Raw genomic sequence first — 27,599 nt, forward strand, 5'->3', positions numbered from 1 at the left:
TATAACATACATAACATACATGTATGTGTATTACACACATATATTATACATACATATATATATATATGGTTAAAATTGTGGAGTACTATGTGGAAACTGTGGGGAGGAAATGAGAAAAAGAGAATATCTGGGCATGAACAACAGTAAAATGCATTGTCTCCATGACTTAAAGCAGTTGAGTAACAGAGGAGTGTGGAGATAGTGAAAATAAAAAAAGGAATCAATATAATTAGAGAAGGGTATGTATCTGTATGTGTGAAATATCAGTGAAACTCTTTTGGAAAATCAACACTAAGAAATAAAAGAAGTGACACATAGGCAAAACAGGTTCTATCAGGAATGCAGGGGGGTGGACAATAGTGGAGGGGAAAGGAAAACGGAGGACAAATATGGCCAAAATACTTCCTGCACCTATGTGAAAAGAAAACAATGAGGTTTGGTGAAATTGGTTTGAGGACAGGGAGAAGAAATGAGGAATAGTGACTGAGAAGCCAACTGGACTACATTAGATTGCACAGAGAAAAGCATATTTATGCCTTCCAAAATGGCAGTGCTTTCATTATAGATATATGGGGGAAAAAAGGAGTAAAGGGAAACCTGTAAAACGTGATCACAACAAGGATGGTATCTACTCCCTAGAAATGCTGTCACCCTACTGACTCTCTCCTGTAGTGTCTCTAATTTACCCATGGTTATCATTCAATCCTGGGCCATGCCACCTCCTCAATATATTCATGGTAAGTAGAAAGTTACCCCTGCACAGGCCCTATTTGGGTTTCAAACATTTGGGAACATAGGTAAGGATTTGGAATCCCAAACTGGGAAGCACAATCACTGAAGAAAAGAAATGAAGTGTGCTTTCTGATTGGTGTTCTTAATGTACTACATTATTTCTTTTCTCTTTTTTCCCCTTATGGTTAATCATATTGTTACTGTATCTGACTTTGTTACCTGGCATATTGTATATAAGTATGTTTGTTTGTTTGAAATAGGGAAGTGAAGGGGGGAAAACAAGATGATTGGGAAGGGGTGGAGGGTGGGAAATGGGGACAAAAACATGAGAAGAGGTATCAATGTATGAGAAGTAACATACCCATTACCTGACGAATGTAACTATAACCCCTCTCTACATTACTCCTAGAATAAAATAAAATTTAAAAAAGAAAAAAGAAATGAAGTGTGAATAATTTTTTCAGGTGTGGGTTGGAGCCTGGCAAGCATTCAGTCTTTCTTAAAGACAAAACTACAGCTGTCCACCTTCATTGCTGATATACTAGGAGAAGAAATACTCATAAAACTTGAGGTTCATGGATATGCAGAACTTAATATTTTATAAGGCAGCTTGATCTATGAGAACATTTTTCTGTCTGGGCTTAAATCCTGACTTGGCATTTTATCAGCTGTATGACCGAGCTAAATTATTTTGGCTCCTTGCTGAATAGGTCTGATTCTATTTGTCTTAGGAGAGTGTTGTTAGAATTTATCCTGTGTGATTGTTGTTCTTAATGTACTATGTTATTTCTCTTCTCTTTTTTTGCCCTTATGGTTAATCTCATGTGGTTACTGTATCTGATTTTGTTATCTGGTATATTATATGTATGTTTATTTGTTTATTTAACATAGGAAAGGGAAGGAGGGAAAACAAGATGATTGGGAAGGGGTCAGGGAAGGAAATGGGGACATAATCATGAGAAGGGGTATTAATGTGTGAGAAGTAGTGCACCCATTATCTGGTGAATGTAACTGTAAACCCTCTATGTATTATCCTCACAATAATTTTTTTAAAAAAGATTTAACCAATTAAACAATGGCAAAATGAAAAAAAGAATTAAATGAGTGAGCTCAATGTTTTCCCTCATTTGTCATAATCAGTAGAAACCTTGGGCTCTCCTAGCAGAGATTTTCAATAGAGCAAAACCTTGATACAAAAGGCCATATAGTAGGACGCTAAATGAAAGGATCTCTTGGATATAGAAACATAAGCCATATAATGAATGATTGTTGTCCTTAAGGTACTATGTTATCTCTCATCTCTTTTGCTGTCCCTTGGTTATCTCATATTGTTACAGTATCTCACTTTGTTACCTGATATATCGGATATATTTGTATTTGGTTATTTGAAATTGGATAGGGAAGGGGGGAAAACAAGATGAGGGGTGGGGGTGGGGGGAGGGAAATGGGGACCAAGACATGTGAAAGGGTATCAATGTATGGGAATTAATGCACCATCTATCTGGCAAATATCATGTAACCCTTCTATTAATTACAATAAAAAATATATGAAAAAAAAGAAAGTCCGTGAGACCCCAGTCTCCAATTAATCATAGAAAAGGCCATAAAGTGGAGCTGTGGCACAAATGGCAGAGCAAAAGAGGCTCAGGGAAAGCGCCCAAATCCAGAGCAGAGTTCAAGCCCCGAAGATGGAGGAAAACAAAAAGTTATATGGGGCTTTGCTCCGCTGAGACACAATATGCACACAGTAAAGTGCATCACTTCCATCATTTTAACTATGCAAATATATATATATGTATATATATATACATATATATATATATACTGGTGCAAGCACCATCTGTATTGAAATGTGTGTCATTTCCATTATACTAAGTAACTCCCTCTTGTACCTTTCTGGTGTATATCTCTACCTTAGAGATTACCATCAGTCATTTTTACCTATTCATATAAATGGGATCATATAACATATATTCTTTTTGTCTATCTTCATTGACACAACATGTTTGTATTTATTCATAATGTGGTGTGAAGCCAAAATTCGTTCTTTTTTGCTGTTATATAAAATTCCATTGCATAAATGTCCCATGATTGGTTTATCATTTCACCTGTTGCTATCTATGTTCATCTCTTTAAAAATGATTTTCTGGAAATGGGGACCAAGACATGTGAAAGGGTATCAATGTATGTGAATTAATGCACCTTCTATCTGGCAAATATCATGTATCCCTTCTATTAATTACAATAAAGAATATATGAAAAAACATTTTCTGTTTTTAATATTATTGTTATTATTATGAATTTAGAATATGCATTTTTATTTCCTTATAATCACCCATAATTTTCCATAAATTGCAGTCTAGAAAAGTAAATTTCTATATTTACTGTGCATGTGAAATATTTCATAGATATATTTCAATATTTCTCTCCTTATCTATAGCTATTTTTCCTGAAGTTTCCTTTTGTCAGGATTGTTTGAGTTGTTGGAAAGGAGGAGCATTTGTTATAGTGGTATCAAGCATCACAGTGCTTAGCAGACCATTAGGTGATCATTTCATAATTGTTGAATAGAATTTAGTTCAGCAAGGAATATAAACTTGGAAATACAAGCTCTGATTTTGATACTTTTGTTTATCCCCTAGAGATGTCACTGAACCTATTATTGAATCATTCTGAGCATCAGTGGCCTTTATTTGAATTCAGTGGCCCATTTCAATCCTCAAAAGAGTATTCTCAGAAAAAAAGGAATTGTCAAAACAGAATTGAAATGGGTCTTTCAGGGAAGAAAAGGAGTGCCATTTGTAGAAAGATATTTAAGTTTGGCTGCCTCTGAATTCAACCTAACCATCTCCTGAACTTACATGGCTTTCTCTCTTACATTCACTTGCTATTAGACATTGAACTCATAATGCACCCCCAGTTTCACAATGACAAATCAAGGTATGTCTGGAGTGCTTTCTTCTGAACTGCAAAGTACTTTGCAAATGACCATTTGAATTTTGAAAGATGGCTAGATAAACAGAATTTAAGGATTCTTTTTTTTTTTGAGAGGTGAGGGATTCTTAATATATTTTATAACAGTCTTAAACATTCTAGGAGATAATAGAATTTGGATTCTGATAAATCAGTTTACAATGACTTATTGTTTCCATGACCTAAGATGAGAGCTGGGAAAAGGCCAGCTTCTACAGTTGAAGCTGTGATCTAAATCAGCGTCCAATGCCTAGGGACATGTCAATTATTTTTAGTCAAGCTTTCTGTGTAATTGCAAAATAAATAGATCACCTGGTACCCCCATATGCTTAGGGTCCCTTAGCTCATAACTGATGCCATTCTTTCTAATGAAGCTTTGGCTTTTTACCAATTAAATGTCTAGCCCTCCTTTTAATGATACTGAAGACATAAATGTCTTTGGAAACCTTTGTAACTGAGGGCATAGTTATTCTGATAAAGAGACACTGGTACTAATGTCACATAACAGCTCTAGTTCCTGCAAAGAGTCTTGGGAAGATATATATGGTAGCCTTTGCTAAATATACAGTAGTACAAGAAGGCAAGGCTCTATTATTATAATTTGAAAGAGCCATGGTTAATATTTAATTTCAGTCACTGATGGAAGCATGGACACCACCTGCCTGGTCTGGAGAACAGGAGCTATTATCAACCTGGGTTGATCCCAGAGTCTGAACCAAAAGGCCTAAGAGAAGAAGGAATAGAAAAAGCTTCTCTGGATAGTAGCAGCAGAACTTTCCAAACCCAGTGAGAAATGTGCTACCATGGGACACTTAGATGTACTATGTTCTTTATTTATTTACTGGCTGTTGCTTTTGTCTGTTAAAGAATCCCATTTTAAAGTGAGCCTTTAGGTGCATATACTTTCCTTTTTTGTTTGCCATTTCCTGTTCTGTTGTTTTTATACCTTTCTAAGTCCTTTAACATATTTGTAAGGGCTGGTTTAAAATCCATGTCTTAAAAAAATGAACTCCTTCAAATGGAAACAAGTTTTTCCTTCGTTGTTGCTTTCCCTTTCTTTTCTTTTTGTCTTGTTTACCTGTCTTTAGGAGGCAAAGTGGGGCCAGTGAAAGAGGGGGACAAAAGAGTAGCAAATGCTGTCACAATACTGCCTAGATACTATGTTGAAAACGAACTACACTGCTTGCAGGTGAGACTAGGAGGGAAAACTTGGGAGACAGTGAGGGAAGGATGACATTGTCTAAAGGAAATGTACTCATTACCTGATGTATGTAACTGTAGCCCTCTGTATATCACCTCTATAATGACAATGAAAGATTAAAATAAAATCCTTGTCTACTAATAAAACAATCTGGGCCATTGAGACCATATAGCTTCATTGTTGTTCCTTCCTCTCAGATATTAATTAGATTTTTCTGCTTCTATACATGTCTAGTACCCTTTAACTATATGTTTTAAACAGTGGTTGATACTGGATTCTATTTCTTCTTCTACAGGGAGCACATTTAGTTCTATTAAGAAGAACAAAAGGTGCTGAATGAGATTTGTGGCCTGTAGACAGTTCTAAAGGCTGAAGCACTAATCTTATTCCTGAAGTGTGGACTTTCTGATATTCTCATGAAAAGCCTAAGATTCTTTCTAAGATCCTCTAATACAGTGAAGATTAAAGCAACATATTCAATCTTTGAACTGGGTTATGGGGGAAATTTCTACTGTATAATTTTACTTTCTTCAAGATTTTGAGTTGTAGCTTCTACATAAAGTCTTCAGCAGTTGGACAATATATATATTGTATCTATACACATATATATGCATATATATATATACATATAGTGCTTGAATTCAGTCCCTTAGCACTGTCCTTGAACTTTCTTAAGGTAGCACTCTGCCACTTGAGCCACAGCACCATTTCTGGCTTTTTTTCTATATATGTGGTAAGGAGGAACCTGCATCTTCATGCATGCTAGGCAAGCACTCTACCACCAAGTCAAACTCCCAGCCCCTTGAAAGGAGTTTAAGTGCATAACTTATTCTTCTTCTGCAGACGCCTCTTCTTCAGGATGTTTCTGACAATAGCTGCTACTTTTCTTTACTGATTAGAAGAACAAGAAAGGACACTTGGGGCACCAGAATTAAGCATGGTGGCTCATCTATTTGCTATCCTTCTTTCAAGTATCACTATATTCTCTGGAGCACAGGATTCTGCTTCCCCCTTTCAGGGTTTTCAAATTGTTTCCATTTATTTATTTTATTAATGTTGCTTTGTTGGGCACTGAGGGCTTATGCCTGTAGTCCTAGTTATTCAAGAGGCTGAGATCTGAGTATTCCATTCATACTCAGGACAGGTAGGATAATCTGTGAGATTCTTATCTCCAATTAATCACCAAAATGTTAGAAATGGAGTTGTGAAGCAAGTAGCAGAGTGCTCACTTTCAGAAAAAAAAAACAACCCCCCCCCAAAAAACCCTCAGTAATTGTACCTCAGCTTTCAATTCAAGCTTCAGGACAAGCACACAAAAAATGTTGCCTAGAGCTGATATTAGTTATCAGTGGGAAAGCTAGAATCACATAAGCTACTCCATTGTTACCAGAAGAAAACGTAAGCTAGTAAAAATGAAAGTGGAGTTACACACACACACACACACACACACACACACACACACACACGTACACACGTGTATATATATATATATATATATATGTATATATATATACAGAGTGAGCCCTACACAAGGCTTTCATTCTTTTCTTGAAAATTATATTAGCTAACATTGGTGATTACTTTGTTAGATAGAACACCTGGAACTTTTTATTTGATTCTGCTTTTAAAACTCATCAAGCATTTACACTAGAAAGGAAAATAAAAATCATCATTTCCTTTTACATCCTTTCACTTTTTCTACCCCACTGAACTATTCTTAGTTTCTAAGCCTGAATATCATTTTATGTGTAAATAAATACTCAGTATAAATCTAAAAAAATAAGGCGTTCCCTCTTTTAAATATAAAGTATCGTCACTTTAAAATTAAACTCATTAGAACACTGATGCGTTTATTCATAGTCTGTGTTTAGTTTTCCCAGTTTTCTGGTTTGTTGTTATTGTTTTGTGGGTCATGGGGTTGAACTCTGGGCTTGGGGCCTATCTCTGAGCTTTTTAGCTCAAGGCTAACACTCTGCCACTTGAGCTACAGTGCCACTTCCATTTTTCTGATGTTTAATTGGAAATAAGAGGCTCACAGACTCTTGCCTAAGACTCTTATCAAAAGCCAGCCTGGGATGTCATGGCTTTGACTCAGATCTGAGCATCCTGAGTAGCTAGGATTATAGGTATGAGCCACTGGCCCCAGGCTCAATTTTCTGTTTTTACTGTATTTTTCCTCCACATCTCATATTAATTAATAGATTTGTTTTACTTTTTATTTTACTACTAAGTTATTTATTGAAATAATTTGCTTGTTTGAATTGTATTGTTCTGCATGCTGGGTTTTGCTGGTATCACCATATTATCCCATTTAACACATTCATCAGCACTTGAATATTTTATAAACTCATTAGAAAGGCCAAAGGAGGTAAGAAGATTCAGGATGGATTTTGGTAGAATATCCCATGTGAGTTATGTGTTTTTTGGGGGGAGGGGGTATCGCATCAGGAGACACACATTACCTAATTTTCTTTTTTTTAATATTAAGATTGATATATAGGATCAGGTGGTGTCAGCCTGATTCATATATTATAGAATTCCTTGGGAGCTTCTGATATAATTGCTTAGAAACCATTACATCCATTGCCTAGGGGTTGCTTAATTCTTCTTGCATCATTTATTCTTTACGCATTTATGAAACATTTGCATGTTTCAAACACCATATTACCAGGTCATATAAAAAGTGAAATGGTACTTGAATAGGAACATCTCACATATGTTAATTGATCAATGTCCTTCTGTGAAACTAAACTTCCTTTACATCCTTAGAATTTAGTTAGGACTAAAAAAATATGTCATTGTACGCACTGCCAATAAAGAAACAAGGTCAGGGCTGGGTGATAATGTTATTACTAGTAGTAACTAGACTGAGTTCACATCTTGTGATAGTACTGTGAACCATTAATGAGAGAGTAAAATTAAAACCCACACTTTGTCTTAATTATTTGCAGTATGATGAAACAATGTAAAACAAGGGTGTTTTGCATGTCATACTGCAATTTCTATTACCAAAATCTATTGTCAATTGGCATTTCAGATTTATTTTGCTTTCAGATATTTTTATAGAAATTAAATACACATTGGATACATTTTTTAGCCTTTGTTCTAAAGTGCTTTACAAATTCACGACATTACTTTATGTATTCTAAATATGAAAATTGTTTCATTAATGGGAATAAGGAAAAAGCTACAAAATGATGGTTTTCTTTATAATCTGAGATTTAGTTTTTACATCAAATATTTGAATCAATATCACTAGAATGCCAAGAATGCTAGGAGGCACAATGTGCAAACTTTTCAAGACATGTTATAGGGCTAGGAATGCATTCATGCATTCATATTGGTAGATGGATGGAGTACCTGGCAGAGTCCAAGATGCACTGGTGATAAAACAGAAATTTTCTGTCTGAATCTAGTGCCTCTATTTGAATCAACATGACTAATGAAAATTGAAATTCACCAAGTAAACACTCTTCTCCTCTAAATTTCTGATACTTTTCAGCAATATTCTATAGAAAGGACAAGCATCATATAAATAAAAGAATGTTTCAGTTAATTTGCAATAGATTAACCTTATTTATTTCAAAACTAGAAGCTCTTTCCTCTGCCTACATCATAGGCTAGCTTTTACTCAGTGTTTAAAACAAATTTGGAAGTTTTGAAAGACACTGTGTCTAAAACAACAATGGAGATGAAAAGAAATAGAAGCTTTTTTTATCCTAAAATGCTGTATAATATTATACAAAGTACTTTATGACATACCAACATTGACTAATAGAACAAAGCAGTGTAGATATTGCTCTGCTGGTAATAGCACAAAGGTGATGGTTATGAAGCATAGGTGATTTATTCCTCCTCTCACATAGTGGACATTTAAATATCATATGTGCATGCTATTGTTAGTGTTACTTTATCATTCTTTTATTTCTTTTTTTACCTGTGTACTTCTGACCCAATATACAAAGGACTCTAATGGAGTCTATTTTATTCCAGTTAATTTATTCTATTAATTTAGAGCTGGAAAGATGACCTCTTGATATTTAGCTATTGTGGAAGCTTTCACAGTCCACAGACTTATCTTGTGACTGTATTTTGAGTTTTTCCCCTCTCTCCCATGGGCTTTTCTGCTGTCCTGTAGTACCTCTTTCATGTTTCCCTATGCTCTTTCTGTGTTACTTGACTTGTCTCATTTAGTAAGAACTTCTAATCTGCCATTTTCAACACATCCTCCACATCCTTCAATATTTATTTTGATAATTCATAGTTATAATTTAGTCAATGACTTTTAACCTGGATTATCACATGGAATTACATCAATGACCAGGAGTCCCTGTTGATATTTACTGACATTTTTCTCACAAGAAAACTGTAGGTAATTTTGCCATAGCCTTAGCAGTCTTTGAAGTGAACTAAATTAGTTCTACTAAAGTAGAGAAAAATTTAAAGGTCAGATAGATCTTTGTGCAATAAAAGGAAAGGTAGCAGGGACACAAATCACAGCATTGGTAGAATTAAGTGTTGGGAAATAGGTTTGTAAATGGAAAAAAGAGTTGTACAAATAGGGAAAACAGTGAAATAATTATTTACTTTAAGATATTCTTTTTGCATAGAGAAAAATCACTTTTAATAGTAATGGCAGCCCATGATATTTATTTGTGGAATCACCCCATCCTCATTCTTTATATTCTATATATTCTCTATATTTTCTCTGTATATTTTATATAGTCATCTATAGAGTGACTGGTGTCAACCTTTATCCTGCATTAAAGAGTGGACCCGAGGACCAAGCTTGGTCAATACAAGAGCAATGTGTACCTTACAACACTGACAGATTCAGAGTTGACTCCTGACTCTAATGGGACCGTAGTAGAGGAATCCTGAACCTTGGTACACTGATATTTTTTGTTTAACTGAATTCGTAGATAATAAGCATTCAGAACTTTGATGGGAAAGTTGTCTGTGTAAACAGAGCACAAGGACAAGTGGAAGGAAGGGATGAAGGAAGGAAGTAATGAAGGAAAGGAGTCCAAAAATCCAGAATATTTCTTAGTTAAACATTCTTTAAATATCTGGTACTTAATTGTCAAATGTTAAATTTATTCCTTAGAATTAACCAATAGTTTAGTTTTAATTTAAGTCAAATTCAATTAAGAATTCTGACATTACCTCATTTTTGAAGCAAGTGCATGGCCAATAACTGTAGATTTAAGCAATGTCTAGTGGTGTGGGCAGATAGAATGGATGTCTATCAGTGAAGATCAGCATGACCCAAGAACCGAATATTTCACTTGGTAATGGTGAAGGAGTACAAAATGAAAAGATCAGGCTCTTCTCAACAAAGAAGTAACAAAAAAATCAAAAGAGTAGTACCTGGACCCAAATCACAAGTTATTTTTTTCTCACAAATAAGAAAGAATAACACCATAAATAGGGCTAGTTGAATGACTAAAACAAATGTACCAGGGACAAATGTACCTGATTGTGAAGTGAGGGCTATTTCTAGGTTAGGTCAGTTGGTCCCCAGAGCATAACTTCAAATAAAACACACAATTGGGAATGAAATATAACTTGCTATGGGGAAAACATACATTTTGGATGAGAAAATAAGTGAGCTGCTGATCAAAGAGAATTGACAGAAGAGTAAGGAAGTAGAGATCATTAATTTATTTACTGTACGGTGTCCGGAGCTTCTAGATGCTCCTCAGTGGATGAATGGATCAGGAAAATGTGATATATATACACAATGGAATTCTACTCATCCAATAGAATGAATAATATTGTACCATTCGTCAAGAAATGGAAATACTTAGAAAAACATACTCATGTATTGGGTGTTTCACATCACCCAAATCTCAAAATCACTTTTATATTTTAGTTACATGAACCATTCCCATTTGCAGTGCAACATTGAAACATTTCCACAATTAACTCCAAGTTAAATTTGCCTTTATGATTTTTCCTTACAATTATATACCATGTATAAATGATACTATGTTCATGTGCCTTGAAATCCCATTTCCAATGTTTAATTCCTATACTTGTCTTCTAATTCAGAGCCCTTTACTACCCTTAATATGTGCTCAGGCTATAGTTATTATTTTCCATTGAACTCTTATGCCTCTCCTCATAGGATGTAAGATTTTATGTCTATAATATTGTTTTAAAAAACTCATTCTATGAAGCCAGTATAATCCTCATCACCAAACCAGACAAGGACTAATCAACAAAAGAGAACTATTTCTTAGATGAACATTGATGCAAAACTTCTCAACAAAATATTGGCCAATCATCTTCAAAACATCATCAAAAAATTATATACTATGATCAAACAGGATTCATCACAGGGATGCAAAGCTGGTTCAATATATGCAAGTCAATTCATATAATTCAACATATCAACAGGAGCAAGGACAAGAATCACATGATTGTCTCAATACCTGCAGAAAAGGCATTTGACAAAACCAACACCCCTTTATGTTAAAAGCTCTGGAGAAACTAGGAATCCATGGAGCATTCCTCAGTATAATAAAGGCTGTGAATGACAAACCTATAGCTGAAATTATGCTAAATAGTGAAAAGCTAAAGCCATTTTCTTTAAAATCAGGAATGAGACAGGATGCCCACTCTCTTCACTTATCTTCAATATAGTATTAGAATTCCTAGCCGGAGCAATCAGCAAGCATATGTAGGCAAGAAGCAAACATAAACGGGATCCAAATAGGGAAGGAGAGAATGAAACTTTCTCTCTTTGCAGATGACATGATTCTTTACTTAAAGAACCCTATAAACTCCACTCCCAACTTACCTGAGCTGATTTGAAACTTTGACAAAGTAGTAGGGTATAAAATTAATCACCCCAAATCAATGGCTTTTGAGCTGAAGAGCTCAGGGACAGTGCCCAGGCTGAATTCAAGCTCCATGACCCCACCGACCCCCCAAAAAACAATGGCTTTCCTGAATGCCAACAACAAGAAGAGTGAGGCAGAACTTGGGAAAACAACTCCTTTCACAATAGCCTCAAAGAACATTAAATACTTAGGAATTAACTAAGGATGTCAAGGACCTTTATAATGAAAATTTTGAAAACCTAAAAAAGAAATCAAAGCAGAACTAGGGGAACCTCCCATGCTCCTGAATTGGAAGAATTAACATCGTGAAAATGGCAATCCTGCCAACGGGTATCTACAAATTAAGTGACATATCCATTATTATCCCTGTGTCATTCTTTAATGAAATAGAGGAAACAATCCAAAAAAATCATATGGAATAATGAAAGACCCCATATAGCAAAAACAATCCTTATCATTGCTAAGATATGGAACCAACCCAGATGCCCTTCAGTAGATCAAGAAGACATGGTACTTATACCCAATGGAATTCAATGCTGCCATCAGAAAGGAAATGGAAAGACCTGTAAAAAATCATATTTAGTGAAGTCAGCCAGACCCAGATTAGCATAGGCTCCATGGAATCTCTAATTAATAGTAATTAGTACACATCTAGGATTCTCCAATTAGCTACAAAAAAAACAAAGCTGGACACAGGGCCCAGGCCTGAGTTCAAGCTTCAGAATGAATATACACTCTCAAAAACATGAAAATACTGTCCTTAATTTGGAAAAGAATTATTCTTAGTTCAATTCTATAGGAAATAAATACTTCAAGAAAGGTAATACAGTAAATGTCCTAGTTTTGGAGATTTAGCAAATACGCTTAATTTACTTCTTTTATAAATAAAATTATAATTTCCAGATTGTCTGGAAAGGCTAATTAACCAATAACCTTCTTAGGGTTTTACTCTGTGTTATGACAGCATCATTACATTCAACATAGTTCAGCTGGACCTGAAAAACCAATGAAATTAGTACACAGAAATGTATATATGGCCATTCATGATTCTGTAGAGGAATAGTATCACTCCTAATTCAAAATAATCTTAATACTATCATTATTAAGAGATATTTAAAATAGTCTTCCAGGGCTCAATATCCCGGTTAGCTAGTATTACAGGCCTTGGCTACTGGTGCTGGGTTTTTTCTTTTTCTTTTTGACTCTTTATTTCATCAAGAATGGTTAGCCACCTACCACATGCATCTCTATATTATAGTCTGTAATCCGTGAAGCAGGAAAAATAACAGTGTTTATGTCAGAATGTTTCAAGAGTGTTAATGAGTTAATTTATTGAATAATTTAGAACACTGTTAAGCTCATATAATACACTCAACAAATATTAAATATTCCTAAGGCCATGTTTAGGTATAGACAATATTGTATTCCATGTCTTGAAATTGCATGTTGGTGTAAGAAATATGTAAATGAAAAAATATAAACTATAAGAACAAGTAAAACATGGAAATAAAGACTTCAAGTTTTAGATAAATATTCATGTAAATTTCTAATCCATAGACACCATTAACATAGATATTATGAAGTTTATAGTTTCTTAAGAAAAATAGGATGCTATATCAAACTTAATTTTCTGTATGTAAGGCATTTTTATTGTCATCACCTCATTGAAAAGGAACCTACTAAGCTTGTCTAGTGAACAACAAGACACAGTGTCTCCATCATTATCTTTGCCTTGCCTCATTCAGAATTAACATCCACTGCAAGTATGAATTTCTTTTGGACAGCATCAAACCCTTACATTTTAGTCTCAGGACTTCCTTACAGACACAGCTAGTTAGAAAAGTTACACTTTAAAACAATCTCCTAAGTATTCAGTCATTGCAAAGTGTATATACTCTCATCTCTGTTTATTCATTTAATTTACTGAAAAAATCACTAGCTATGAATCTTCTGGTAAACTCTACATCCTACTTGTAATAAGAATGAAAAAGGTCATACACACAATATCCTATTGTTACAAAAATAATTTTGATCTTTTGGATTCTCTAAATGTATTTGGATTTTCTGAATGTATCTGAAGGACATCCAAGTGTTCCCAAAATTCCACTTGAAAAACTGTTATTCTTGAAAATTAGCTTGTTATCTACCAAGAAATTATGCTGTGGTAGTGTGATGCTTTGTGGGGTAAACAAGCAATCTCTTCAAAAAAGTTATATCCTTAGTAAGGAAATTCAAAATACATATATCCCAAATTACATAACACTTTTAGGACAGCTCCTTTTCTTCTTGCTGTACTATGCTAAGAACTTACATACACTCTAATAACAACAGATGCTGAAAGGGATGTGGCCAGGAGGGAACACTACTACACTGTTGGTGGGAGTGTAAACTCGTTCAACAACTATGGAAAGCAGTAGGGCAATTCCTCAAAAGACTAAACATAGAGCTCCCCTATGACCCAGCAATTCCACTACTTGGCATTTATCCAACTGTCCAGAAACAAGGACATACTAAATCCACTATCACAACGATGTTCATTGCAGCACTATTTACCATAGCAAAGATATGGAACCAACCCAGATGTCCCTCAGTTGATGAGTGGATCAACAAGATGTGGTATTTATACACAATGGAATTCTATGCTGTCAGAGGGAATGACATTGCCCCATTTGTAAGGAAATGGAGCGACTTAGAAAAAAATCACATTTAGTGAAACAAGCCACACTCAAAGGAACCTATAGGCTCAATGGTTTCCCTCATCTGTCATAATCAGTAGAAACCTTGGGCTCTCCTAGCAGAGGTTTACAATAGGGCAAAACCTAGATACATAAGGCCATATAGGATGATGCTAAATGAAAGGACCTCCAGGATATAGAAACAAAAGCCATATAATGAGTGATTTTTGTCCTTAATGTACTGTTATCTCTCATCTCTTTTGCTATCCTTGGTTATGTCATATTGTTATAGTATTTCACCTTGTTATGTGATATATTGTATATATGGGTATTTGGTTATTTGAAGTTGGGTAGAGAAGGGAGGAAAACAAGATGAGGGGCGGGGTTGGGGGGAAGGAAATGGGGACCAAGACATGAGAAAGGGTATCAATATATGTGAAGTAATGCACCTTCTATCTGTTGAATATAATGTAATCCTTCTATTAATTACAATAAAAATATATGAAAAAGAGAGAACTTACACTAATTTTTATTTTGTTTTATTATCAGAATAATACATAGAGGGGTTACAGTTATATTCATCAAGTAGTGGGTACATTACTTCATATCAAGGTGACAGAAGAACAATGCCATTAAATAATTCTCTAACATAAAATATTCTCATTTATTTGCTTGAAGATTTTACAAAATGGCAAGATGTAGAAAAATGCCCCATTGAGCCTATTTATTGAAATCTTCTCAAATGGAAGAAACCAATCTATTGAGATTAGCTACATTTTTCTCACAAATTAATGCCCAGTTCTTATTATGATTTTCACATTCTGGAGAAAGATAATTATCTCAAATATTATGGAGACTGTTCTTGGATTCTTATCTCTGAAATATGGCTTTAATGCCTTTAAAGCTGTATGTTGTAAAAACATTAGCATATTCTTTTAAAAGAATGAAATGAAAGCTAGCATTTAAAAATGTTTCTGTTAGTATACATTATTTGCATAAATGAGCTTTCATTGTGACATTTCTCCACCAGTTCATTTTTAGTAAAAAAAAAAAAAACTACTGATTTTGTATGTTGATTCTATATCCTGCTACATTGCGGGAAATGCTCTTCGAATCTAGAAGATTTTTGTTACTTTTGGTTTGCCTCCCGAGAATAAAGCCAATCTGGTCATGGAATATGATTTTTTAAAATGTGCTGTTGAATTCAGTTTGCTAAGAATTTTATTAAAAATTGGTATTTATGGTCATCTTAAAGATCCATAATCCTTTTTTTTTGCCAGTCCTGGGCTTGGGCTCAGGGCCTGAGCACTGTCCTTGGACTTTCTCAAGGCTAGCACTCTACCACTTGAGCCTCAGCACCACTTCCGGGTTTTTGCTATGTATGTGGTACTGAGGAATTGAACCCAGGCCTTCGTGCATGCTAGGCAAGCACTCTACCACTAGGCCAAACTTCTGGTCCCTAGTACAATTTTTCACCTTGTTATCTGATATATTTTATATGTGCTTAATTGGTTATTTGAAATTGGGGAAATCATGTTAAGCGGGGTAGCGGGGGGAGGGTAGTAGGGAAATGGGGACCATGTTATGAGAAAGGGTATCAATGTTTGTGAAGTTATGCACCTTCTATCTGGTGAATATAATGTAACCCTTCTATTAATCACAATAAAAATTATTTTAAAAAGATCCATAATCCTTGTTTTATCACTTTTGTGTCTTGTTTTTGAATGAATGATATTTTTATAGACATGAATTTAGGGACCAAAAATATAAGAAGAGATATCAATGTGTGTCAAATAATGCACCTTCTATCTGGTGTAACCCCTCTATTTATTACAATAAAAATATATGAAAGAAGAAAAAAATACTCATTACCTGACTTATGTAACTGTAACCCTTTTGTACATTACATTCAAAATAACAACTTAAAATAAAACTTTTAAAATAAAAAAATTTAGGGACCAGATAAGAGGCACTGGGGCTCTCACAGTGTTGTCTATTGATATGTACTCACCCGTGCATGTTACCTGTAACTCAAAGCATGCAATTGTGTTCAAATTTGTTTGTCTTCCACTTCTCCTTGAATTTCTGTAGAAATTTAGGTGTAGGAACAGTTGTTTAGGAAAGTATGACAATGAAAAATACTGCCAAGTAGCACCATTCAGTTACCATCTGGGAGCCTCTTTTGAAAAATAACTTTTAAAAGGAAAAAAAATCAAATTTATTTTTCAATGCAAATTTTCTTTCTCAAGCATTGCTCATGCTTCCTTAAATGATGCTCTTATAGGTCTATGAGGACAAGTCATTCCTTTTTTTAAAATTTTATTTTATTGTGGGGTTACAGTTACATTCATGAGGTAGTAGGTGCATTACTTCTTGCACATTGATACCCCTTCTCATGCTTTTGTCCTCCTTACCTTACCCTCACACCTCCAAATCATCCCCTTCCCTTCACAATTTCAAATAAACAAATAAACATATGTACAATATACCAGGTAATAAAGTCAGATACAGTAACAATATGAGATTAACCATAAGGGGAAAAAAGAGAAAAGAAATAACATAGCATATTAAGAACAAAAATCACACAAGATAAACTTCTTGTTTCCATATTCTAGAGCTCATTTCATTTAGTCTCATCCTATATAACCTTATGAACATAGGTCTCGAGCTATTGTAGTCCTCTGTTAGGAGAGTTCTAGATGTGTACTAAGTATTACAAATGAGGAAAACCATTGAGCCTATGTTCCTTTGAATCTGGCTTACTTAGTTTAATATGAGTTTTTCCAAGTCTTTCCATTTCCTTACAAATGGGCGATGCCATTCCTTCTGATGGCAGCATGGAATTCCATCGTATGTAAGTACCATATCTTCTTGATTCAGTCATCTACTGAGGGGCATCTGGGTTGGTTCCATATCTTTGCTATGGTAAATAGTGCTGCAGTGAACATCATGTGCTAGTGACTTTAGTTTGTCCTTGCTTCTGGACGATTGAGAAAATGCCAAGGAGTGGGATTGTTGGGTCATAGGGGAGCTCTATGTGTATTCTTTTGAGAAACTGCCATACTGCTTTCCAGAGTGATTGAATGAGTTTGCAATACCACCAATAGTGTAGTAGTGATCCCTCCTGGCCATATCCCCATCTGTTGTTTGTAGAGTATTTCATCATGGCCATTCTAACTGGGGTGAGGTAGAATATCAAAGTTGTGTTTTGTTTTGATTTTTCATTTTATTTTTTATTATTGAGGTAATGTATAGAGGGTTTACAGTTACTTTTGCCAAATAGTAGGTGCATTACTTCTCACACAATGATACCCCTTCTTATGTTTTTGTCCCCATTACCCTCCCACCACCCCTTCCCATCATCTTGTTTTCCCCCTTCCCTTTCCTATTTCAAATAAACCTATAAATGCATATACAATATAACAGGTAACAAAGTCAGATACAATAACAATATGAGATTAACCAAAGGGCAACAAAAGGAGAAGAGAAATAACATAGGACATTAAGAACAACAATTTTGATTTTCATTTTGTGTATGGCCAGAGATGTCGAGCATTTCTTCATGTGTCTATAGGCCATTCTTATTTCCTCTTCAGAGAAGTCTCTCTTTAAGTCTTTAGCCCACCTTTTAATGGGATGGTTGTTTTTTTGAGAGATTCAACCTTTTTAGGTGTAGGTATATTTTAGATATAGTCAATTCTTCAAATAAATCCTAGAAAAAGTACAGATCTATTTATCTGAGCAAGGAAGGCTAGAAATTTCTCTGAAAATAAGCCAAGGCCTAGAAGTGGTTTACTTAGGCCTAAGTGGAAAATCTTGAGGAAGCCCGAACTTTGAAACAGAGAGAGGCAGAGTGTGACATAGTTATTTAAAAAGGTCTGTACTAGCCTCCTGGTATTATGAAGGAGGACATCACAGCACAAGATCTCTTTAGGACAGGCACTGATCCTAATTTATAGTAGTAGTCTCAGTCTAAAGTCCAATTCAGACAACTGTGTCAGAATCTGCATAGTCCAGCGTGGCCTGTGCTCTTGTGTGTCTGAGCAAGCATGGGAGGCCACCTAGATACACCAAAACATTATCTCAGATGTGCACTGTGCTTCTATTGCCTCCTTCCTGCTCATTTCCAGAATGGCTTTTCCTTCTCTTAATATCTCCAGGAAAAGTTTACCTTCTATGTAGGTTGCCCTTAAGCATCCAATTTAAAGTAGATACCTTTCATTCCTTTCACAGGAATTTTCTTATCTCCCATTCTACTAATAGCATTAAAGTATGTTTCTCTTCTTTCCCTTAATCAGGCTTCTTCAGAACAATGTATTCTATGCCTATAATAGTGATTGGCACTTTAACAGCTCTCAATAATGCCTATTTGCTAATGAGGAAATTTGCTACCATAGTAACTGGCTATTGAATCACATAAACTGGGTAGAGACAAAATACATTAGTCCAAGGAAGCACCTAGCATTTTGAGTAGTCCATCGGCTCCAGTGCAGGCAGGCTTTTGATTTGGCCAATGAAGAATTTTTTTTCTTTTTTCATAACCTTTAGGAAATAGATTGTTAGAGCTCTTGTAATACACAGAGGTCAGGGCAGAGGAAGTTTTTGGATGAAGAAAAATAAAGACTAAGGAAAAGAGATCAGCAATCCATGGGCTGAGTTAATATCTTGACCTTGTACAAACACTTTTTTCTGTGTGTTCCTGTCTTGGTGTTCAGGACTTAGGCACTATCTTTGTGCTGTTTTTGCACAGGTAGCACTTTTACCACTCAAGGCACTGCTTTACTTCTGAAAACTTGGTGGTTATTGTAGATAAGAGTGTTAATGGACTTTACTGGCCAGAATGGCTTAAAACCGTGTTCTTCAGATCTCAGTCTGATGAGTATCTAGGATTATAGGCATAAATCACCAGCACCCAGCTCTGATATTATCTTGGTTGGATTGACATCTAAATATCAAAGTCCTCAAAGAAAGAAAGATATGATAAAGAGCCCAACATACCCCATTCTTATTCACATGGAATGCTGGGATTATTACAACTGAGTGTGTAAAGGTTTGCTATCATACTAAATTGCCTTGCTGTCTTTAAAAATTTTCTGTTTTTATTTTCTTCGCCCAAACAGAACATGAAACAAGCAAAGGAAGAGTGTATGGCCTCTCGTGGCTTGGTTTCAATAAAGTGCATGACTGAGAAAGATCAGGTCTTCACTCAGGAGGATCTTGACGAAGGCTGTGGGTAGGGAAACGACAGAAGTTGAATCTACAGCCTTACTGGAGGACTCTCGACAACGTAAACTTTGCCCTGATAGGAATATTCATAGCCCAGCTCAGACATAGAAATTTTCAGGGCTCCCATTTGCTGTAGTGTAAAATTTCCTTAAATATCATCTCAGTTGGTTAAATGCTGGTTGGGAAAGATAAGTGCCAAGAAGATTATTCTATGAAGCTGTAGCATTTTTCATTTGATTGTGTATTTGATACATTTTCATTCATTCGAAAGCTGTGTCATTCAGAATTTGGTGTTGATAATGAATTTTCTGATAGCTATATTAAACGTAGTAATCTTATTTCTTTTGCCTACATAATTTAGTAGCAGCTCATTTTTGATAGTTTAAAAGTGCCTTGTGTTTGGTGATGTATTTTTAGTGTGTTGAAAAGTTCTTTGTTCTCTTAGCACTATTTTGGCATAGCCTTCTTTTTTATTGTTCTGACATTTATTTACTCTTCATCCAGTGTGGTTATTGATCACCTAGTATATACTGTTTGCTTTGGGGGCTGGTATTGGGGCTTGAACTCAGGAACTGGGTATTTTCTCTTAGCTTTTTTGCTCAAGGCTGGTGCTCTACCACTGGAGCCACAGCTCCATTTCCAGTTTATTTGCTAGTGATTTAGAGATAAGTATCTCAAGACCTTTCTGCTTAAGTTTCCTTAGATCCACAGGTCTCAAATGCTCCAGTAGCTAGGATTATAGGCATGAACCACAAGCAGCTTTAGTTTGTTTTATTTTTGTTCACTGAGATATTTTGGCATAGCCTTCTTACTGCTTACCCTCTCATCTTCCAACACATTCCATAGTTTTGTAGTCCCTATCTTACCCAGCCAATAGCTGGTAGAGAAAGTAATTTCAATTCATAACAAGGCTGCTCATGGCTTTTTTCCCCCTCTGCGGATTATAAAGGTTATATCTATCATTTTCCAACAACTTCATTCTGTGATTGTCCAGCACTTTATAATTTGTAGTCTGCTCACTTGTTCCTTAGCTTCTTCCCATTCTTTTGGCAATCTTTGGATAATGGAGGGCAAGAGTGCTAATAATGCAGAAGTGGAAAAAGAAGGGCCCTAAAACAGTTAAGATGAGGCATATTCAACCAATGGCTTTAGGGTATCTGGTGCATTGTTACATTATCTTTTAGACTCAGTATTTATAGCTAGTAGTAAATAATAATTAATAATAATTGTTCCCTAGGACATGAGGGTAATTCTCTACTGTTTGATAACTAAGGTAGTAACTATTTTAACTTTCAAATGTATTTTTTAAATTTTGGGGATAATGTATAGAGGGGTTACTTTCAAATATATTTTAAAAGGTTTTATTTTAAAAATGGCTCAATGTCTTTTACTAATGCCCAATAAAGGGAATTCTTTGAGCCATGTTGTAAATGGAGAAAGTAGAAGAGCAGAAACAGGTAAGCCAAGTGTCTCTCACCTATCAGTGATAGAAACCATATCAAGTTAACACTGCTACTTCTCAGCCAATGACACATATTGAAACACACACACACACACACACACACACACACACACACACACACACCTTCTCTCCTTCTTTTCCTCCCTCCCTCCCTTCCTTCTTTCCTTCCTTCCTTCCTTTTCTCTTTTCTTTTCATCTTTTTCAGTATCCAGTTTGAACACAGGGCCCAGCTCAGCTCCATTCTACCGTTTGAGCCATGCTTCCAACATGACTTTTTACTGGTTATTTTAGAGAACTATTCTTATGAACTTTTCTGTCTGAGTTGTCTTTGATTGAAAATCTCCTTATTAGCTAGCATTATGTGTGTAAGTCATCAGGCCTCAGCTACATGTTTAGTATATTTTTCTCATATATAAAACATGTAACCCTGCAAAGCACTCCTGATTTTTACTCCGTTTTCTGCCCCATGTATAAGTTTGGAAGAGTTGAGATTGCATGGAAATGCTGTGAGAATATTCCTGAAATGAAAGAGCCAAGAACAAGCACCATCTTGGTACAAGGGATAAAATTGCTATCATATTTTGTTTGCTTATTTGTTTTGCAGGCTAAGAATCAAATCCAGATCCTAGTGCATACTAGACAAGTTCTCTTCTAAGAAGCCACGCCCTTGGCTCAGAGGACTAACTTTTAGGTATCTATTCAGACTTAGAGACTTAGTGACTAAGGTTTATCTATGGGTGAATGTGTATTTTCTCATTTATTACAAGATATTGTCTGAAAAATATGAACATTCATAAGAGTACAGTTCAATGAGTTTTGACAGTATTTATAGTTCTGCAATCTATATCACAAACAAAAATAAAACATTTCCTCCCTCTGATACTTTTTCTGTGCCTATTTGCAGTCAATTCCCTTTCAATTTTAGGAAAATATTTATTTATTCTCTATTCCTTCCTATGGCTATGGATTTTATAAAAGATCAGAACCCAAATATCATCAAAATAGAACATGCTGTCTTCAAAAGACACTGTTAGGAACATTACAAGATAAGCAATACATTTGGGAAAGGTGCTTGAGAAACATATTTAATAATATATTTATATGAATAATATCAGTAACCCTTAAAACTCAATAAAATGAGAATCAATTCAAATAAAATTCTATTAAGAAGTATGTTGACAAAAATTGCAATCTTATTATAACTATCACTAAAAATCAGTAGGATGAATAAGTGTCAATAAATTTAGGAAATAACATGGTATTTAATGGATTGATAGTTCTGGGAAGAAACAGAATAGCAAGTAGTAACTTTTGTACTACTTTTTTGTTCTGCTGCTTATCCCTATCAGATGATGACTTGATATTTGCTATCTACAATTTATTTTTTAACGTAAATTATAGGAGGGAAAGGGGAAATAAGCTGAAAGAAGTTGCCATTTCATCTCTTTAAAAAATTCATAGGACCATTGCAGGTCCTCATACTCTCAGAATCTAACTTGATTCACTTATATAATTTCTTTCATTCAATGCAAAGACAATATTGTTCATCCTAGGTATTTCTGTCTCACTCAGTTACCAAATGAAATCACTCAGTTCCCAACCTGTAGGAGGGTTAAAATTCTTGAATTAGGGCAGCCTTCTCAGGCACATGCAAATCCAAAAACAAATAATGAATTCTTAAAAAAATTATTATGGTTAGCTTTTCTTTTCTTTTCTTTTCTTTTATTTTTTTTATTGTAATTAGTAAAAGGGTTACATGATATTTGCCAGATAGAAGGTGCATTAATTCACATACATTGATACCCTTTCACATGTCTTGGTACCCGTATCCCTCCCCCCCACACCCCCCACCCGTCTTGGTTTTGCCCCCTTCCCTATCAAATTTCAAATATCCAAATACAAATAAATTCAATAAATCAGATAACAAAGTGAGATACTATACCAATATGAGATAACCAAGGGACAGCAAAGGAGATGAGAGACAACATAGTACATTAAGGACAACAATCATTCATTATATGGCTTTTGTTTCACTATCCTGGAGGTCCTTTCAATTAGCTTCACATTATATGTCCTTATGTATCAAGATTTTGCTCTATTGCAAATCTCTGCTAGTAGAGCCCAAGGTTTCTACTGATTATGATTATGGTTAGCTTTTCTTAGAAAAGAGAATTGAAGCTTCATTGATACCAAAGAATAACTTGTTTTTTTTCCGTATTTAAGATTTAACCCAGGATTTTACACATGGCAACCACTGTCTCACTGAGGTACATCCCTAGCTCAGAAAAGAACTTTTATGAGTTTTAGACTGCATGGGAATTTCCCATGAAATGTTTAGTGTTGTGAGGGAGGGCAAGATAAAATGAAGCGCTTAGCTTCTCTATAGTAACATGGCAACTCTTGCCAGTATTAGATCACTAAACATTTCTTGTTTACTGGAAACACCCTGGAAGTGAATATTTAATATATCATTTGGGACTTTTAAGACCCCAAGTAAAACTGAAGACCTTTTGGATGCAGCGATTCATGACACTTGCTCCTTGGGAATCATGGGAACAGATGTTCTCAATACCACCCACGATGGCTATATCAGCTTCAAAATGGAGAACTGAAGCAGCTTTCCAGAGAGAGAGAGAGATGAGAGAGAGAGATGAGAGAGAGAGATGAGAGAGAGATGAGAGAGAGAGAGATGACAGAGAGAGAGAGAGAGAGAGAGAGGGGGGGGAAGGGAGGGAGGGAGGGAGGGAGGGAGAGAGAGAGAGAGAGAGAGAGAGAGAAGAGAGAGAGAGAGAGAGAGAGAGAGAGAGAGAGAGAGAGAGAGAGAGAGAGAGAGAGAGAGAGAGAGAGAAGAGAGAGAGAGAGTTGATCACCAAAGCCACTTGAGCCTCAGAAGTTTTGATGTCACAGGGCACTTCAAACATGCAACCTCTGCTCTTGGCAAAACCAAGAAATACTTGGTTTTGCTTTTAGTGATTTTTTTTTTGTCCCATGAACCCAAAATTGTTTCAACTAGATGTAAATATCTTCTTTTTTGCCCACAACCATGTGTTTGTTTATATGACAGACTTTTCTCTATGGAAATTCATTCTGACATCTTCATATGTATATAATGTACATGGACCACATTCTATTTAGTCCATCTTTTTTTTTTTAAAGTTAGGCAGATACATTAGAACTTTCTTAGAAGGAGCAGGGAAAGGTAACTGGTATAGAGTTCATAGACGCTTAGATTGCAGAGTCTCATTTAATAAGCAAAGTAAAATAGATTCTATTTCATAGACTATCCCAGAAGGACCCTATTTGTCCCAGCATTATTAACTGCCCTCACCAGTCCCATTTCACTCTCAAATGTTTTCTGGCTTGAATTAAATGACCATTCCATTTAAAGGTCATGGAATTCAGCATCGATTCAAATTCTTGTTCTTTCATTGTAATGATATGAAGTAACAAAAAAACCCCAAAACAAATCTTCAGAATTAATATGTGTGACCAGATATAAAAGGATATCATTCACCAAAGATCAAATTTCCCATTTAATGATTTTATACACACACATTTGCATTTTGTGTTTTTTTGTATTTTTTACTTTTTCATACTTTATTATTATTTTATTTTTATTACTATTATTTAAAGTTTTTAGGTCTTAGTAAAAACTATTCTCTAACATAGCAAAGAATTAGGGAATAAGTAAGAAATAAAGTTGACAGTTAATCCAAATATTTATATTGCTAATAATGGTGAGTTGTAAGATGTAAGTTGCTATGAGATGTAAATAAGTTTCCTAATGTTCTCAGGAATGGGCAGCATTAACAAGTAAGCTGATCTGGTTCCTGAGAATTAAACAGATTGAGAGAGTTTGCTGTATGTGGAAAAACCAGTACGTTTGGGGGATGATTAAAAAGAGATAAAGAAGAGAGGGAGAGAGAGATGAGAGGTAGAGAAGTTGGTGGGGTGGTCGAGATTAAAGGGATGAAGAAGAGCAGGGAGAGAGACAGAGAAAAAATAGGAAACATGAGAGAGGAGATACTAAGAGCTAGAAGAGAGTGAAAATAGAGGAAAAGAGAAGAGAGATGGAGGGAAGCAGGAAAGGAGGGTGGAAGGAATGCGGGAAGGAGAAAGAGAGAGGAGAAAAAATCCATAAGGGATATTATAGTATCTTTTGTTCACGTTAATCCCCTGAACTTAGACTCTAACCTAGACAAAGGCATCAAGAATAAACTTGTGGGTGGAAAAAATGAGGAGAGAGCCAGGGAAGGGGTGGACATTGTTCAAAAGAAATGCACTCTTTATCTAACTTATGTAACTATAACCCTTCTGTATAACACCTTTACAATAACAATAAATACATTTTAAAATTATATATTTAATTTGACTTCATGTAGATTATACTGAGTTTAATAAAAGATTGAATTGAATCTTTCACTAAAGAAAAAAGAAAGAAAAATCAGAACAGAGTTTCAGCCTTTCTCAGCATTTTAACTCCAGAACAGAGGTGAAATTAACAGTTTATTTGAGCTGTTTCTCTTAGTAAATCTCAAACAGTGAAGGTACTAGCTCTGCAGAATCATTAAAAGGCCATGGAAAAGAAATTCAGGACTGGTGATTTTTTTTTCTCTTCTGTAGTAAATTTTAATTTTTATGAAGAAGAGAAAGAATATAAAAATATTTTACTGGTTTAGTTCTCATGATATTATGGTAAAGGAACATCGTAGATTCTGAAATTAAATAAAAAATAGATGAATTTTCTAGCCTTTTTATTGAGTGGGAAATTTGCTTGATATTGAAATTCCCCAAACTTTCTTAACACCAAATCCCCCAAACTTCCTCATCCTCCAAATTCACTCTTTTCCTTGGCCCACTTCTATATTTTGATGGAAGTATTCTCATGAAGTTATCTGATACACTTCTAAACCAATGGCATCACTGGAGCTGGTTATCAGTGGTTAGGATTGTGCGTTCAGAAACTGTGTGTGTGATGAACAGTACTGTACCTGCAGAAATTTCATTCTGTGGAGTGCTCATAACACTGGTGGGTCATTTTCCATCACACTGTTGGAATCAATTGCATTATTTGTCACAAATCATTGTGCCTGTAGGGTGTTCATTCTCGGTCAAAATTGCAGAGTTCTTATCTATTTGTGGTGAAAGTGAAAACAGGGGTGTGCTGATGAGCTTCAAAGCGAACACACTGACTCATTCCCAGAGAAGGGAAAGGGAAGAAGATGACATGTTTCCCATCAGTGGGCTGAGCCCCAGACCGTCAAAAGTACTTTCTGTTTTACATTTAGATTAAATGCTCTTTTTCCCAGCAGCTGCCTGGTGATTACCACTGAGGGGATTTTGATCAGCATGATGAGAGGGGTGATTGCCTTTCCTCCTCAGCCACTTGGGTTTTTCTTTGGCTTCTGAAATGTGAGAGGACCTAGAAAGCAAGTGTTGAGAGCTTCCCTCACTTGCTCTTTCCAGTAAGACTTTGTGTTGGATGGAATTGCAGCCTCAAGAGTGACATGCCTCTGAGAGGGGATTTTAGAATTCACCACATTCTCAAAGGCAAGGTCACACACTAGGGCATTTACCAAAACAGCCCGAAAAGAAGCAAAGCAGTGAGTTAATCATTTTTCTCTTTATCTTATAATTGAAATGTCTTTGCAGTCATTTTTTAAATTCTGGCTCACTCTCCAGTAAATACAATGATCCTAAAATTTTATCTTCTTTTGTTGAGTATAACATACCTAATTTTCCTCTTCAATTTTTTTGTTCTGTTGCTTTTAATACAGAGCCTACTGCTTACTAAGACTAATGTGATGTCATTGAGCCACAACTCTAGTCCTTTAAATTCTTTTATTTTGTGTTGGTTGTTCATGTTTGCTTATTTTTTCTAATTGGTTATTGAACAGAAATAGATCATGAGATCTCATGCTCTTGCAGTCCTGGCTTGTTTACATGGTCACCTAGCAACTTGGACACATCACACACTAAATTATATGGAGTTACTTTGCTTATGTCCTATATTACATTATGTAGTTGGTCCCAGAAAATAAGAGAAGGGGAAAAAAATCAATAGCAAGAGCAGAGAAACATTCCATCCTTCCTTCCCCACAACTCCTGGAAACATCTGGTCTCATTAATCTCTAGTGCCTTGCTCTATATGATAGACACATCCTGCATTTCCATTTATCTCAAGCATGGTCCATTGAAAACTGCTGTTGCATAGCAATATAGACAGATGCTTTTGGAGCATGTGTTTTTCAAAGTAATCAAAAGGAACACCATTGTTCCACAGAATGAGAATGGAATACAACATGTTTTATCTTATGGTCATTGCTGTGTGTATGGCTCAGGTCAGAAACAACTGAAGGATCGGTTCAACAAATTGGGTGGTCTCAGCGTAATTTCTTGCAGCTTACTAGTATGGGGTAAACGTTGACAACCACACAGTGAATTATGTTTGAGCTTCCCTAGTGCGGTTTCCCAGAGACGGT

At 35.4% G+C, this 27,599-nt stretch overlaps 1 pseudogene; it reads left to right on the forward strand.

The window, feature by feature from the left end:
• The first annotated feature begins 10,169 nt into the window (after positions 1-10,169).
• The window catches only part of LOC150064175 (protein TESPA1 pseudogene), a 29,602-nt pseudogene continuing 12,172 nt past the window's right edge, over positions 10,170-27,599 (forward strand).

Source organism: Megascapheus bottae, chromosome 4 (assembly GCF_031878675.1).
Source record: "Megascapheus bottae isolate mThoBot1 chromosome 4, mThoBot2.hap1, whole genome shotgun sequence".
In the NCBI taxonomy this organism is placed as follows: Eukaryota; Metazoa; Chordata; class Mammalia; order Rodentia; family Geomyidae; genus Megascapheus; species Megascapheus bottae.